The 18437-nt window shown below is 33.8% G+C and overlaps 1 pseudogene; it reads left to right on the top strand.

Annotated features, from left to right (window-relative positions):
- Positions 1 to 1115: 1115 nt before the first annotated feature.
- On the top strand, positions 1116 to 17261 carry LOC131409996 (cytochrome c oxidase subunit 4 isoform 1, mitochondrial-like; annotated as a pseudogene).
- Positions 17262 to 18437: the final 1176 nt, after the last annotated feature.

Raw genomic sequence — 18437 nt, 5'->3', positions numbered from 1 at the left:
TTCTCCAAGAAACAGGTAGCTGTGATAAAGTCTTGTGTCATACTCCCTCCCACTGAGCTGCGCATGGTGGGGAGAGCATCATGGTAGGAGTGCAGGCTTTGGAAGAAGGAGAACCTGATGAGACTAGCATTGAACAGAAGGCAGCAGATCACATGGGGAGAGCCGGAGGCATGTGGAGAGGAAGATTAAGACTATATTTTTGTTGTTTCATATGAATACCCTCTCTATCCGGGGTCTACAAGACTCACTCACAACTATGTTTGGAGACTCACTAGAAGGACTCACTAGACTCAGCATAGAATTGTCTACATGGATAAGATGTTTTACAGCAATGTAGTAAAAAAGCCTAGCATTACATCAGGGAAAAAGACACAGGTGGATTGTGGAAGAATCCATATTCAGGCTTTATGCTTTCTCCCTCCCATGGAGTCACGCAGAGCACACTCTTTCCCCAACAACAAAAGTGCAGCAACAGATATGCTATGCATCTTCTCCAGGAAGCCCATTAGAGACTCAGTACCCCAAGGTTTTTATTGGGGCTGATTACATAGGCACTCTCTGCTTAGCACCCACCAAAATTCCAGAGTCCTAGAAGGAAGGTAGGTGTTCCGCATAAAGGCTAGTCACAGTCTAAGGACAATGAGCATCCCCTATTAGTTAACTGTTGGCTGGTAATGCTATAGGAGCTCGATTCCCAGATGCCAGCTCAGGGCCAGCAGACTTTTCTGAGGATAGCTGTCTCAGGCATACTATATTAATTTTTTTAGGTACACCTTCTATAACCATTGACATTTTCTCTAAAGTTACTAAACTTGTGGAATATGTGTGTTTCCACTTCTTGTAGAAGTGACTTAAAGACTAGAATTTGGTGAAATATACATGTGATCGAATTTCTTATGGAAACTACTTAAAGAGTAGAATTTGAGACGTGTGGCTTTATTCCGATTTATTTACGAGTCAACTCAGGGATGCAGCAATATTATTAGGGAGACATCATAAAGAATATAGTCCAAAAGATGCAGTACCTTTCAATTGACATTCTGCATTCAGGAAAAAAAGGAAGGGAAGGCAGCTGATGCCGGGACTGTGGGCTGTGGCTGGGCAGTGGCAGCAGAATGTGGGCTACCAGAGTAGTTAGCCTAAGTGACAAGCGAGCAATTTCCACCTCCGTGTTTGTAGAGGTGGAAATTGCTCCACACACGGAAGTGTTGTGAAGATCGAAGGCTATGCTCGCTGGGATTGTGTCCACCTGGGTGACTATCATTTACCTGATGTGGCTCATGTCAAGAACCTGTCTTCCAGCTAGAAAGCTTGAAAGAGAAGGAAAAGCCTTTCTGGAGCAGCCTCTCCATTGATGAAAAAGATGAATTCTATCATATTAAGTTTAATGAAAGCTTTGCTGAAATAAATAGGAGCACGAACAAGTGGAAGATGGTTTTGGGTGCTGCCGTGTTCTTCGTCTGCTTCACTGCTCTGGTTCTGATCTGGAGAAGCACTATGTGTACAGCCCCATCCCACACACCTCTGAAGAGTGGATGGCCAAGCAGAGCAACAAGACGTTTTTAATATATTCTCCTTCTATTTTTTTATTTTTTTTAATTTTTATTTATTTATTTATTTATTTTTTGTGAGGCAGATCAGCCCTGAGCTAACATCCGTGCTAATCCTCCTCTTTTTGCTGAGGAAGACTGGCTCTGAGCTAACATCTATTGCCACTCCTCCTCCTTTTTTTTCCCCAAAGCCCCAAAAGATAGTTGTATGTCATAGCTGCACATCCTTTTAGTTGCTGTACGTGGGATGCGGCCTCAGCATGGCCGGAGAAGCAGTGTGTCAGTGCGCGCCCGGAATCCTAACCCGGGCTGCCAGTAGCGGAGTGCACGCACTTAACCGCTAAGTCATGGGGTTGGCCCCTCTCCTTCTATTTTTAATCATGTGAAATTTCGTCTCAACATAACTAAGGTTGCATCTGTGCCATACCAAAATATTTGAGTGTGGCAGAGTGAAAAAGTCAATTCATGTGATATAACAATAGGTCAGGATTGCTGTGGTGTAAACAGTCTTCCTGTAACATCTAGAAATCTGAAAATTTTAGAAAAATATTTGTCTCTGTGTATTGACTGATGCAAGTGAGGACATTTATAATGTTATCTTAACCACTCCACCTGCAAATGATATTTTTGAATACTAACTACATCTCCAGTTTAGTATATCATTTGATTGGCATGGCATGTATTATTTGCTATTGATCTCCTACTAGAATACTATTTTTATGCATCTTTGGCTTTTATGAAAAAGAGTTGGCCCAATTACCTACTTTCAAGTTATAAAAACAATATGACATCTATCCATACAAGTTAAATCTTGTAGAATCCTCTAATTTTAGTACTTAAGATATGGCCAACACCAGTCTTGTGACGTAGGTTCAACCACCTACCTCCATCCTATATATCAAAGAAACAAGAGAGTTACAAAAATATGATTCGTTTGTTAGTATTGTCTGTATGGTAGAGTGCAATGATGTTGCTCCTTCACTCTATTCATTTCAATAAAAGCAGTAGGAAGAGGTGGCTTTTAGCATTCCAGTGTCACTAAGACACCAGCACAGAGCAAGGTGAGATGCCTCTTGGAGCATTTGACCTGTATATCCTGATGTTTGGGAAGCCAGCTGAGAGACTGGCTGGAGCTAATTATGATTTCTGAGTCAAGAGAAAAAGATGCAATAGGATCAAATTAAACTTCCAGAATACAGCAGGACAAAGGTGATGAGACTTCCCATATGTTATGAGGACACTGCAAACATTAATTTTAATAGAGTGAGATTGAAAGAGTCTCACTCAAGAGGGTTACCTGTCATAGTGAGATTTCTACACCAGCATAAATCAAGGGGAAAGTGATAATATATCATCTAGAGTGTGCATCACATGTTCCAAGCAAATACAGTCTCAAAGGTCCCTGGGTGCCTGAAGCAACCACACAAAACAAGTCAGATGGCACCATGGTCAGACTACCGTAAAACCAGTAATTAGGACTCTTTGATTGCTTCTCACATCTTCCATATGTCCATCTGGAGGGGGCAAAGGTAGAAGAGAAAGAGCTAGAAGGAGGAAGAGCAAGGACACTGAGTGTACATCGTCTCTCTCTCTCCACTACAAGTTTCCTAGTCTATTTCAAATGTGAGCCAGACAGGAAATGCTGTGAACTGGGTGTGTGATGAAAGATTTTTTATTTATGTTAGATTGGCCACTTTAATAAGTAAAACTAACATAGAGCTCGTACTTAAAAATGAAGGAAAAGCTATAAAATTTACTCAAGCTATCACCCATGGGTAGAGAAGAGATATGAAAAACTGTAGGCTCAGAAGACAGAGGTGGCAGGAAAAAAAAATGGGCGATTCCTTATTTACTCCCTAAGGGCTCCATTTCATTGAGTAGGATAGCTACAAATAAATGCAGATTTACTATTTTTTTTAATATGAAGGTATAGTGCATGGTAAATATGGGAAGAAAGTAAGATAATTACTAATTTTCTGGCATTTTGAAAATATACTAATTGGCGTGATTATTTCCTATCCCAATACAATGGAATAAAAGACTAGAGAATTGAATACTTTATAAGAAAGTGCACTTAAAAAAGCAGAACACATTCATTTTAACAATTAGAATTAAAATAGCTATGTAGTTGATTCTTGAAAATCCTTTTTGGCATAGGAAACATAAATGTTTTGTTGTAAAAGACAAAAAAAAAATAATTTTTTGAGACAGGCCTTCTCCAGATATAGTGAAATTTTTAATACAAAAATTTTTGATTACCTATGTTAGGAGAAAAGTTCAGTGAAAGAAAAATGTGGTACCTACTAGCCAGTTTTCCACTATTTAAATTTTGGAAATAAGAGAGAGGAAAGAAAAATAAGCTATTTGAGAACTATAATAGAAGATAACACTAAAAAAGAAACAAACAAGAAAACGCTATGTTTGTTGAAAATTCTATTTCCTTGTCATATCTTTTTGTATATTAATTTTAGCCAATTTGATACAAAATGAGCTGAGGACATAATTAGAAAACTAATGGATTGAACAAAGTTAGGTTGATTGGGTAGGTCCAGTATAAGGAAGTACTGCCCCAGGATGGAGGTCAATAGCTGTTTCCATTATCAAAGCCATGAGGGAGAAATCCTAAAGGTGGAGGATGGTAGATTTTTCCTTATTCTCAGATGACTCACTGAACTCTAGGACACCAAAAGAAAATCCTGATTCCTGTGTGTTTTGCCTGAATTGAACAAAAACTGTGATAATAAAGACTCTATTTATCCCCCTTGGGAAACAGCAAGATGTTGAGAAAAAAATAATCTAACAGTTTTAGTGATTACCATTGATCATAAATAACATAAATGTTATTATATACAACTAATCAATAATATATATTTAAGATAAAATGTCATGCTAGGTTTGTAAATTCTCTTGTCATTCTTTCTCTTTAAAGTTGAAATCTAAACCACAAGTAAATGGAGAGGAAATTCAGGAAGAAAACTAGGAATGATCTCAGAATTAGGTTTCCTTTCTTGCAGGTATAGAATGAAAGTTCTTATTTTCTCAAACATATTTTGCCTTAAGTAAACCTAAAAAACAGAATTTGTCATATAAATAATCTAGTATCCAGCTTTATGTGTTATTATCCTTCATAATGCTTCTAAATAAATAAATGTCACATAAGGATATATAATATATCTTTAGGGCCAAAAAGATGAGTAATATGTAACAGGTTAAATAATGCAGCAGGCAATAGGATACAGGCTACATTACATTTATTTGATGACTATAATTTAATGCTGCTTTTCTTGACATTGTTGTTAAATTATATCAATTAACAATGAGAAAAATATCATGTCAGTGTTCACTTGTAAGTAAAAACAATAAAAGAAAGTAAAACTTCCATTGTCCAAAAGCAAAATTTCACCAATATTATACACAACAGGAAGATCTCTCAAGATGAATAATCAAGGGCTGAAGAATAGAATGTATGATTGGGTTAAAGTTAGACAAGTAAAATTGAGATTCCCTGTATAACCTAAACATTTTAGGGTGCAGTATCCATACAAGGTTTATTATTACCATTGTACTTATCATGAGAACACTAGGTTAAGAAAATTATTTAACCCTACTTGTAATAGTAGTGAATAAAGCCTAATTTGGTCAAATGGTATTGTATCTGTTAAGTTTTCTAAAAATAAAATTCATTTAAAAAAGGGAGAATTATATTTATAAAATAAAACCAGGTCACTATAAAGAAGATTTAATGTGTTTTCCATAAACCAACAAAAAAAGTGGGGGCAGCGTGGTGGCATAGCAGTTAAGTGAGCACGCAGCCCGGGGTTTGGATCTCAGGCGCACACCGCCGCGCTGCTTGTCAAGCCATGCTGTGGTGGTGTCCCATATAACGTGGAGGAAGATGAGCATGGATGTTAACCTAGGGCCAGTCTTCCTCAGAGGAAGGATTGGTGACAGATGTTAGCTCAAGGCTAATCTTCCTCACAAAAAATAAAGGGGAGGAAATATGAAAGATTAATTTAACAAACAAGAACAAAAAAGAAGAAGGGCCAACCCAGTGGCACAGCGCTTAAGTGCATGCTCTCCGCTTAAGTGGCGTCGGACGTTAGCTCAGGGCTGAACTTCCTCATGAAAAAAAAAAAAAGAAAAGGACAAAAAAGAAGAGCAAATGTGAGTTGTCTGAGAAAATCAAGTTACAGAACAATATGTATAATATAATTCCATTGCTATATTAATTAATTTACTATATTAATTAAAAAATTAAATTACTATAGTAATTAATAATTACTATAAAAACAGATAGGCACAGAAATCATAACATAAAAGAGTTGTTACTACATAGACAGAAGAAGGTGTTGGGTATTAGCAAGTTTTATTTTTAATGCCTTGTAATTTTTTAATTAAAATCAGCAGATGATGTTTAAAATTTTTCTTTTAAATTTTAATTTATTCTGGTAAGAACACTTAGTATGAGATTTACCTTCTTAACAATTTTTTAATGCCACAAATATGAGAAAATTAAACAACACACTCTTGTACAACCAACGGGTCAAAGAAAAAATCAAAAGAGAAATTAGAAAATATCTTGAGAGAAATGCAAATGAAAATGTAACATATCAAAAGTTATAGGATGTAATAAAAGCAGTTTTTTTGTGTATGTGTGAGGAAGATCAGCCCTGAGCTAACATCCATGCCAATCCTCCTCTTTTTGCTGTGGAAGACTGGCCTTGAGCTAACATCTGTGCCCATCTTCCTCTACTTTACATGGGACACTGCCAGAGCATGGCCTGACAAGCGGTATGTTGGTGGGCACCCAGGATCCAAACCTGGGCTGCCAGCACCAGAGTATGTGCACTTAACAGCTACACCACAGGGCCGGCCCCAACAAAAGTAGTTTTAAGAGGGAAGTTTATAGTGGTAAATGCCTACATTAAAAATAAAATAAGATCTCAAATAAACAACCTAAAATTACACCTTAAGGAACTGGAAAAAGAAGTACAAAGTCAACACAAAGTTAGCAGAAGGACGGAAATAACAAAGATTAGAGGAGAAGTAAATGAAATAGACACTAGAAAAACAATAGAAAAGGTCAATGAAACTAAGAGCTGGTTTTTTGAAATTAACAAACCTTTAGTTAGACTTAACAAGAAAAAAGAGGAAAGAGTCAAACAAAAAATTAGAAATGAAAGAAGAGTTATAACAGATGTCACAGAAATAAAGGATCATAAGAGACTGTGATGAACACGATATGCCAAAAAAATGGATAACATAGAAAAAAATGGATAAGTCCTAGAAACATACAATGTAACAAGACTGAATCATGAAGAAAAAGAAAGTCTGAACAGATCTGTATTTAGTATGGACGTTGAATCAGTAATCAAAAATCTCCCAGCAAGTAAAACTCCAAGAACAAATGGCTTCGCTAGTGAATTCTACCAAACATTTGATCAACGAACACCACCACAAAGACACCACAAGAAAAGAAAACTGCAGGCTAGTACCCCTGATGAATATACATTCAAAAATCCTCAACAAAACACTAGCAAATTGCATTCAACATTCCATTAAAAATATCAAACACCTTGACCAAGAATGGTTCAACATATAAAAATTAATCAATGTTATAATAAATGGAATAAAATCACATGATAGGATAAAGGAAAAGGATAAAAATCACATGATAGTCTCAATAGATGCAGAAAAAGCATTTGACACAATTCAAAGCCCTTTCATGATAAAGAAAACTCTCAACAACCTAACAATAGAAGGAAAGTATCTGAACATAATAAAGACCAGCTATGAAAAGCCCACAGCTAACATCATGCTCAATGGTGAAAAACTGAAAGATTTTCCCATAAGATCAAAGACAAGGCAAGTGTGCCCACTCTCACTACCTCTAGTCAACCTTGTACTGGATGCCCCAGCCAGAGCAATTAGGCAAGAAAAAGAAATAAAACACATCTAAATTGAAGAGGAAGTAAAATTATCTGTTTGTGGATGATATCATCGTATATGCGGATAACCCAAAAGACTTCATAAAAATTTGTTAGAATTAATAAACAAACTCAGTAAAATTGTAGGATATAAAATCATCTTCAAAAAAAAACTAGTTGTTTTTCTGTGCATTAACAATGATTTATCTGAAAAGAAAATTAAGAAAACAATCCCATTTACAATAGCACCAAAAATAATAAAATACTTAGGAATAAACTTCACTAGAGGTGAAAGATTTGTACACTGAAAATTACAAACTTTGATTAAATACACAATGGAATACTACTCAGCCATAAGAAACAATGAAATCCAGCCATTTGTGACAACATGGATGGACATTGAGGGTATAATGCAAAGTGAAATAAGTCAGAGGGAGAAGGTCAAATACCATATGATTTCCTTCATTAAGTAGTAGATAATAACAACAATAAACAAACACATAGGGACAGAGATTGGATTAGTGGTTACCAGAGGGAAAGGGGGGAGAGAGGAGGGTGAAAGAGGTAATTTGGTACATGTGTGTGGTGATGGGTTGTAATTAGTATTTTGGTGGTGAACATGATGTAATCTATGCAGAAATAGAAGTACAATGATGTACACCTGAAATTTTTACAATGTTATACACCAATGTTACTGCAATAAACAAAAAATTAAAAAAAAATAAATAAAATAAATAAAAATGTAAAAAAAAAAATTAAAGAGGACACAAACAAATGGAAAGACACTGATATTCATGGATTGGAAGACTTAATATTGTTAAAATGCTCATATTACTTACAGCAATGTACACATTTAATGCAATCCCTACCAAAATCCTAATGGCATTTTAATAATAATAAAAAACCAATTCTAAAATTAATACAGAACTACAAAAGATCCCAAATAGCCAAATCAATCTTGTGAAAAGAGAACAAACCTGTTGCATCAGGAAGAGCATCACTCTTCCTGATTTTGAAATATTTTACCAAGTTACAGCAGCTAAAACAGTATGGTACTCTCATAAAGACAGACATATACACCAATGGAACAGAATAGAGTGTGCATCAATAAACTCACACATACATGTCAGTAAATCTTTGACAAGTGTGCCAAGAATACAAAATAAAGAAAACATAGTCTCTTCCACAAATTGTGTTAGGAAAACTGGATATCCATAAACTAAAAGATGAAACTGTACCTTTATCTTACACCATACACAAAAATCAACTCAAACAGATTAAAACTTAAATTTAAGACCTGAATCTATAAACTACTAGAAAAAACATAGAAGAAAATCTTCGTGATATTTGTCTTAGTAATGACTTTATGGCTATGACTGCAATAGCATAGATAACAAAAGCAAAAAGAGACAAGTAGGACTATATCAAACTATAAAACTTCTGCATAGTAAAGGAAACAATCAATAGAGTGAAAAGGAATGGGAGAAAATATTTGCTAACTATATATCTGATAAGGAGTTATTTTCCAAAATATATAAGAAACTCCTACAGCTCAATAGCAAAACAAATAAACAAAAACCCTAATAACCCAATTTAAAAAATGAGCTAAAAACTTAAATAGACATTTCTCCAAAGATGACATACAAATTTCCAACAGATATATGGAAAGATGGTCAATATCAATAATCATTGGTGAAATACAAATCAAAACCACAATGAGATATCACCTCATACCTGTCAGGATGACTATTATCAAAAAAACAAAAGACAACAAGTGTTGGCAAGGATGTGGAGAAATTGGAACTCTTATAGCTGTTGTTGGGAATGCAAAATGGTGCAGCCACTGTGTAAAACAAAATGGAGTTTCCTTAAAAAATTAAAAGTAGAACTACCATGTGATCAAACAATCCCACTTTTGGGTATTTATCAAAAGAATAGAAATCCAGATCCTGAAGAGATATTAGCACTCCGTAGTCACTATTGTGACTATTCACAATAGTCAAGACATGGAAACAACATATCCATGAACAAATGAATGGGTAAAGAGAAAGTAATATATACATACAATGGAATATTATTCAGCCTTAAAAAAAAAGGAAATTCTGCAATATGCAACAATGTGAAGGAATCTTAAGGAAATTATGTTAAGTGAAATAAGCCAATCACTGAATGACAAATATTGCCTAATATTCCTTAGTGGAATGCTGGTCACCAGGGGCTGGGTGGACGGAGAAGTGGGGAGTTGCTAACCAAAGGGCATAAAGTTTCAGTTAAGCAAGATAAATAAGTTTTATAGATCTGTTAAACAATGTTGTGCCTATAGTTAACAACACTGTATTGCACACTAAAAATTTTTAGAGAGTAGATCTCGTAAAAAGTATTCTTACCATAATAAAATAAAATTTAAAACCTTGAAATATTAAAATTACTTAGTTTGGCAATGGACAAAAATGTGACTAACACTTCAATATAGTGGCTCATCAAGAAAATTATTGGTGTTCCCACCCTTGCCACCCTTTAGAAAGTCTTTAAGAAAAAGCAAAAGTAAAATAAAATAAAATACAAACAAAGATAGGTTAGGAACCAAAAATAGAATGAGAAAACTCTCCTTTTTTGGTTGATACTCAACCACCTAAAAGAAGAAGCAAACTGAGGATTTCTTCAAATTCCTTGCAGCTCAAAATACCTTTTTAAAGAAAAGATCAAAATGAACCATTATTTTCAGATGTGGAGCTCAGGTTGTACAACCAGATAAACCTAGCTCAATTCTTAAGTTCTGCTAATTAATAGTTATATTACCTGCAACCTGTTGCTTACTGCTGCTGTGTTTCTGTCATTCAATCTAAAAATAGAGATGATAATATGCATCTCACAGAATTGTACCAAAGATGAAGGGAGAGTATTTCATCCATATTTTGCAATTTTTAAAAATCTTCTTTTCTTTGAATGATCTTTCATTTTTTGAACTTCAACAGATTTAGCAAGTGTCTTGTTTTATTGTTCAACACCATAGAAATTTCCAAATGATATTTCATAGGGATTAAAAAAAATTTCATCAGCATTCAGTGATAAATTTTCCTGGATAATTTTATATTCTTATTTATAGTGTTAATTCTTGTAAATAACATCAACATTTAAATTACAAAAATATCGTTTAACAAAAAAATAGCAAACTAGTTATATATTGGAATTGAATTGAGAGTAATGTATTTTTGCATAGATGAACTAGTAATGTTATCTATTACGTTATTATAATTTACAATTATCCATCATTTTTTGAGTCTTGCTATCTAATCCTATATGATAAAGCACTGATTATACATGTATAGCTAGATGGTGCAGATAGATAGAAAGTGAAAAAAAAAGATCCAATCTGTTTGCATAATGGACGTATTTCTCTTCATCAATGTCAAATTCTACTCTCTTCTCCAGTGAACTGATAATTACATCATTATCTGCTTTTAAATTTGAAAGATAATCTATTTGACTTCTACATCTGGTAATTCCTGCCACAGAAATAGATGAGGTTGGGCTTTTAGATTTATCATCATAGCCACAAGAGATATTACTGAGCAACTTTGTTCAGTAAGATTTGATGTTTGGCAGTACACTGTCATTTACAGGCAAGGTCATGGAGGATTGACGCTCTCTTGCTAATTGTTTCTATTATGATTGATGTAGGAAGGCTTTTTGTTTGCATGAACTTGTCAAAAAGAAATTCTAAAATGACCTCTCCTCAGTTTAGAAAGCACCAATTTCACAATTTTATTGACACCAAGCAAAAATTGATATAGCCAGCGACATGGGCTGTATTTGTGTACCTGTCTGTATTGCTTAGATATGCCCTAAAATGGTTCATAGCTAAGAAAATAATATAGGTTAAGATTAATCTATACTTAAATGACAAAATACTGCATTACTTTTCCTTTACTTCTCATTATATTGAGTAAATATGATTAGAAAGTTGTTCACATATCATCCATAATTTTGACTTTGGTATTTGGAAGAAATCAACAGCACCTTAAAAATAAATTGTTAAATTACTTAGTTAATTCTGAAGTTGTTACATATATTCTTCCTATCTTTTGCAATCTCTGTTATAATAGCTATAGAAAGCACACACATTGATGTGCTTGAGAATTATATCTTATTATTATTGATGCCTTCACTGGCATTCGTTTTCACCGTAGTTTGGATTATCACAATTTGTCATTCTTGTCAGTGTAAAACAAACCAGCTATGAAACTAAATAGGTTTAATTATCACCATTAGAATTAATTTGGCTAACATATAATTTCTATAGATAGAAAGTAAATTTAGATCACCCTAGTCACAAAAATTAGATATTTCTGAGACACAGTGAAATCGAACAATTTAGAACAATCAATTGGAAGCGAAAATGTTACATTCATTTTCATGAAGAAATCATACTGTTTGTCCTTATCCAGATTAATATAAAACACGTGTAATTTATCAATGACTCTCTTCATTTGCACCAATCTGGAAAATTCGCATTAAGAAGATGTTGTCTCAGACAGTTCTTATAAATGAAGCAATAATTTGTGGGGAATATGTATTAAGAGAATGTAAACTTAATTCTTAGTTTAACTGATCTCCAAAGAGAGAGTTACATATAGCAAAAACTAAGATTTAGGTCATCAATATGTACTAGTCAATTCATTTAGTTTTATACACAATCTATGGGATCCACTCCACATGAAAAAGTTAATATATCAATAAATACATATGTTTGCTCTAATTTGCAAATAATTAGATCCTTCGAAGGTGGCCATGTCTAATTTTGGTGATGATATTTAAAGGGGATTTGGGTAAACTAGAAAAGAAACCATGAGAATACAAAAATGATAAAAGAAATAGAGACTCCTGCATCTGTAATAGTTAAATGAATTCCAGCCTGACAGACTCTCCTATTAATAGAAAACAGACTATAATATATGAACATGTAACAAAAAATAGCTCCTGAGAAACACTAGCATGAAGGATGCAGGCAGATTCTCCTGGGGAGTTTAGACTTAGAGCAGAGGAGTTATATGAACTGAGTTTCTATTTTTGTGGCCTAAAGTATATTCACTGGCAGGGTACCTAGTGAAAAGGCACACAGACTTGCTAGCCAGGAGATCCAGAACACTGAGGCCAGGAAAATTCTGGCTAGAAAATAGAATGGTGAAGTCCTAGAAGGGAAAAGACCAGAGAGGAGACAGCAAACTCTAACTATCCACAACCTTGATTAATTATGGAAATATTCATATACAGAAAAGACCCAAAACAGCTCAAACAGAAACAAAAGATCTGAACTGAGACCAAAGATGTTACTCAAGAGATAGTGTTTACAGTTGAACTCTAACCAAGATCATTGCGTACTAAAATAAATAAACAATATTTATTTGACAAAAATAACAGAATCTAGAATTTTCACAACTTAACCTTCATAATGTCTAGAATACAATCCAAAATCGTCCTAACACAAACCATGAAGAAAACATAACATGTTCCCAAGGGAAAAGATTATCAACTAAGATTGACCCTGAGATAATCCAGATGTCACAATTATTAGACAAAGATTGTAAAGCAGCTACTAAAACTACCTAAAATAAAGTAAAATAGAATATGCTCTCAATGGAAAAAATACAAAAAATTTCAGTAGGGAAATAGAAATGATTTTGTAAAAGAATCAAATAATGGGAAAGCAAAAACTAATACATGAAATAAATATAAAAACTGGATAGAAATTATACAAAGTAATAAACATAGAAAAAAATGAAATGAAAGTGAACATAACCTCAGAGACTGGTAGATAATATTCAATGGTACAGCATCTTTACATTTGGAGTAAAAGAAGAAGAGGAAAGAGAGAATGAGAAAGAAAAACTATGTGAATATATAACGACCAAAAAATTTCTCAAATTTGATAAAAGACAAAAATTGACATCTATGAAATGTTCAAAGAAAAAAAAAATAAAAGAAACCACAAAGAAGCAACACTCATAGCAACACTGAAGGCCAAAGGAAAAGAGAAAATCTTGAAAGCAATAAGACAAAAATGAGACATTACATAGAGTGGGGCAACAATTCGATTAATGGTAACTTCTCAGAAACTAAGGAGGCCAAAATAGAGTGAAACATCTTTAAAGAAAATCACTATCAATCCAGAATTCAACAGCATGTGAAAATGTCTTTCAAAAATCAAGACATTTAAAGATTAAAAAAAAGTAGAGAATTTTTCACCAGAAGACTTTCACTACAAGATGCTAAAAAGAAATGTCTTATAGCCTCAATGGAAATGATACTAGATAGAACTTTGTAACCTTAGAAGAGAATGGTGTGCATCAGAAATGATTACTCTTGGCATCCGTGCTAAAGAGTATACTTTAAAAAAAATTATTCCTCTTGTGCTCTTTATACTGCATTAACTATTAAAAGCAAAATTTGTAACATTGTATTGTGGACATTATTGCACACATAATTATACATATATATGTATAAATATGTACAAATGTATACATTTATACATATAGACAGACAAAAATATTTGTTAACTGTTGTATAAAGCATGAAGGTGATATATTTAACTGCAAAGTTTCTACATTTTATATGAAATGCTATAATAAGAACAGTAAATGGACTGTACAATTTAAGAGTCTATATTGTAATTCTAGAAAAGACAAACATATTGCAAAATGCAAAGAAGTATATAGCTAAAAAGACAAAGGGAAAAGAAAAGAAAATTCTAAAAAAATATTTAATATGAGAACTATCCTCATTATCTTTCCAATTTTTCTATAAACCTAAACTGGTCTAAAAATAAATCTTCTTAAAAATGTTTAAATAAATTTTAATATCCAGAAAATTAGGCACAGAGGAATAAAAAACAGAGGTAATATATATAAAATTTTAAAATTAAAAATCAAAGCAATCATCATTAATTACATTAAATTTAATAAATTAAACATTAAATCAAAAGCAAAGGTTGTCAGAATGAGGAAGGGGAGAAAATCCAAGTACATGTTGTCTCCAAGAGAGTATTCTTTAAATATAGAGACTCTTATAGGCTCAAAATAAATAAATGGAAAAGCATACCATTCAAACAAATAGAAGTTCAGAGTGGCTATATTAATGTTGGGTAAATATTACGTAAAACAGATTAGAAGAAAAAAATTAAGATGAAATATAAAGAAGGACATATCATAATAAAAGCCCATGTGAATATGAATATATTTAATATTAGAGCTTCAAATCACGAGACAAAAATTGTCAGAATTAAAGGAAATTACAGACAATTCCAAAGGTAATCTAATCCTGCCTTCAGAATTTAGAAAAAAAGGGCAAGTTAAATACAAAGTAAGTAGAAGAACAGAAACGATAAATATAAGAGCAGAAATTAATCAAGTAATAAATTAATAAACATTAGAAAACATAAATAAAACCAAAGCCTCATTCTTTGAAATGATCAGTAAAATAACCAATAGCTTGACTGATGAAGAAAAAAGGAGAAAGGCATAAAAAGCACAATTATAGAGAATAAAGAGTGGATGTTACTGAAGATCCTACACACGTTAAAAAGATAAGAAATTTAACGTAATAAACAAATTCTGCCAAAGCATTTGAAACTCTAACCCTGGACAAATGACCATATGATTTTTTTTCTGTACAATTTTATAATTCAGTAAAATACATTAATTGTTTTTGAAATGTTAAACCAACCTTGAATTCTAATTCTTCTTTTAATTAGTTGTTATAATGGCAATATTGGCCTCATAAAATGAGTTGGGTAGTATCTCCTCATCTGTTTTCTGGAAATTTTTGTGAAAGATTGGCATTATTTGGTTGATAGAACTGAACATGGTAGCCATCTGAGTCTGAAGTTTTCTTTTTGGGACTGTTTATAATTATCAATTCAGTTCTTCTAATTGCTATATAGCTATTCAAATATTCTATTTCTTTTTGTGTCAGTTTTGGTAATTTGTGTTTTCCAGGATATTTGTTTACTTTATCTACTTTGTCAAATATGTTGGCATAGTTTTAAGTGTTCCTTTATTGTCGTTTTACTATCTGTAGTATCTGTACTGTAATATAAAGTTAAGTGCAGACATATAGATCAAAGTGACAGAATAGAGTCCAAATTGAGCCAAACTTTCATGGTCAATTGCTTTTAAACAAGGATTCAAAATTAATAAATGGGAAAAAATGAATTTTGACCCTCAATTTACACCATACCAAAAAAAGCCCTTATAATTCATCACAGATACACTTATGTAAATGCTATAATATAACAGCTATAATAAAAATCTTTATGATATTGAGTTAGGTAAATTTTATTAAATAGGGCAGAAAAAATTAAAAACAAAAAAATAAGTATCATTAATTAAATTTTAATCTTTTGCTCTTCAAATGATAGTTAAGATCATGCTACAGATTGAGAGAAAATATTTTAAAAGCATGTGTTTGATAAAGCATTTCTATCAAGAATTTAGAAAGACTACTTATAACCTAGTAAAAAAAATAATAAAAAAATAATTTTAAGCGACAAATCACAAAAGACTAAGAAACAATGCTCAGGGTCACTTCTCATTTAGGAAATGCAAATTAAAAAATTGAGGGTATAGTGCAAAGTGAAATAAGTCAGAGGGAGAAGGTCAAATACCGTATGATTTCCTTCATTAAGTAGTAGCTAATAACAACAATAAACAAACACATAGGGACAGAGATTGGATTGGTGGTTACCAGAGGGGAAGGGGGGAGGGAGGAGGGTGAAAGGGATAATTTGGTACATGTGTGTGGTGATGGGTTGTAATTAGTATTTTGGTGGTGAACATGATGTAATCTACGCAGAAATGAAAGTACAATGATGTACACCTGAAATTTTTACAATGTTATAAACCAATGTTACTGCAATAAACAAAAAATTAAAAAAAAAAACAAAAAATGAGATAGCGGGTCCGGCCTGGTGGCACAAGCAGTTAAGTGCTCGCGCTCCGCTGCGGTGGCCCGGGGTTCGCTGGTTCGGATCCCGGTCGTGCACCTACGCACTGCTTGGCAAGCCATGCTGTGGCGGCATCCCATATAAAGTGGAGGAAGATGGGCACAGATGTTAGCCCAGGGCCAGTCTTCCTCAGCAAAAAAAGAGGAGGATTGGCAGATGTTAGCACAGGGCTGATCTCCTCACAAAAAAAAAATGAGATACCACTACATAGCCACTAGAATTAATAAAAGCAAAAAGTGTGTCAATACTCAGTGGTAATAGGATGTGAAACATCTCAAACTCATACGTTGCTAGTGGGAATGCGGAATGGTACAGCTGCTTTGGAATACCATATATGGCATTATATTTTAAAGTTAAACATTATCCCTACCATAAATCCAGTGATCTCACTCCTAGGTATTTTACCACAAGAAAGAGAACATATGTTCAGACAAAGAATATCACATTAATGTTCACAGAAGTACTGTTTGTAACACCCAAAATTAGGAAGTAATTAAATGTCAATCAACTGGTGAAAGGGTAAGCATATTTTGGTATGAACATATAATGAAATACTAAAAAGTAAATAAAGAAATAAAATACTAAGAAAAAAATACCGTAGACTAAATTCGAATTACTATAGTAAGAGAAAAATTTCAAACCTAAGTCTATATAAGGTATAACTGAATTTTTATGAATTCTAGAAAAGGCAAAACTGATAGTGACAGAAAGCAGATCTGTGATTTTCATGGGCCAAGAGACAGTGGAATAGATTTAGGATACAGGTACATCTCAGGAAAATGAAAAATGTTCCCTATCTTGATTGTATACAATTACTAAAAAACAACAAAATATACTCTTAAAATGAATGGATTTTTTTGTATGTTTAACACACTTTAATAAAGCTGGAAAAAAATAGACAACATTCAAGAGGAAAGATGAGAGAAACTCATGTTTTTGACTAAAGAAAGAGACTGATGATTATAGGATATGATGAATTTTAGTCTGTATGTATCTTAAAAGGTTGCAGGGGAATGCTATTCAGTTTAAGAAAGAAATATTTTACTTGTTGATAAAGGAAACTATACTTAATGTTTAAATCAAAAATCAACAAAGCAGAAGGGAAAAAGTTTAAGCACATGTTTTACTAAAGATGTTCTAGAGCATCTGTCTGGTTTGGCTGTACTCATTTGCTTGAAGTTTAGAGGATGAATTTGAGGTAGGCAGGAAATAGATATGAGCTGGGAGCAAGGTCACTCCCCCAGGTGCGGCGTCCTCATTATCATTACCCGGCAGCAGCTCTTCCAATGTGCAACACTCCCCCTGACCCTGACCGAGAGTAGCCCCAAGACACATTATACCCTCATTTGCGTTGCAGTGCTGAGGCCCCTTGCAGGGGATCAGCACCATGACGGTTCCAGAGATGCCTGTATAAGGGAAAAATCTCCCCCTCCCAATGTGGGGGTGGAGACAATGCCCCGATTGGTCCACCTTCCAAGCCCCTCACCAGCCCCCAGGACCTGACCTTCCAAAACTACTAATCACCACAACCTTGGCTCAGTTGCTCACCTCCAGCCTGCCCGCCCCTCCCCTTGGGGGTGTACTTTCGCTTTGCTAATAAATCCTCATCTGTTAAAATTTCTGTGTGTTCACTTTCAAATTCTTGTGTGTCTGTGGACCCAGAGCCTGGGACCTCACTGCACCAATCTGACCAGTGCCAGTGTCCTATCCTTGTTTGGATTTAATTTTTTTCCAATACTGTTTGTAAAACTAACAAGGCACACGTGGTAGATAGACTCCAAAACTACAGCCTCCTTGCCAAAAAAATTAATTCTTTTTCCTTCTGTGTAAGTTGTTTCTCATTCTTTTTTTTCCGGTTTTGAACAATAGAATGTTGTTGAATGAGATTCTGTGATTTCTGATATCAGAACGAGGAACAGCAGCGTCCACTTCCTGTCTCCTAAGCTACCCCATTAAGAG

Source organism: Diceros bicornis, chromosome 9 (genome assembly GCF_020826845.1).
Source record: "Diceros bicornis minor isolate mBicDic1 chromosome 9, mDicBic1.mat.cur, whole genome shotgun sequence".
In the NCBI taxonomy this organism is placed as follows: Eukaryota; Metazoa; Chordata; class Mammalia; order Perissodactyla; family Rhinocerotidae; genus Diceros; species Diceros bicornis.
This window is presented reverse-complemented; position numbering and strand designations above follow the sequence as displayed.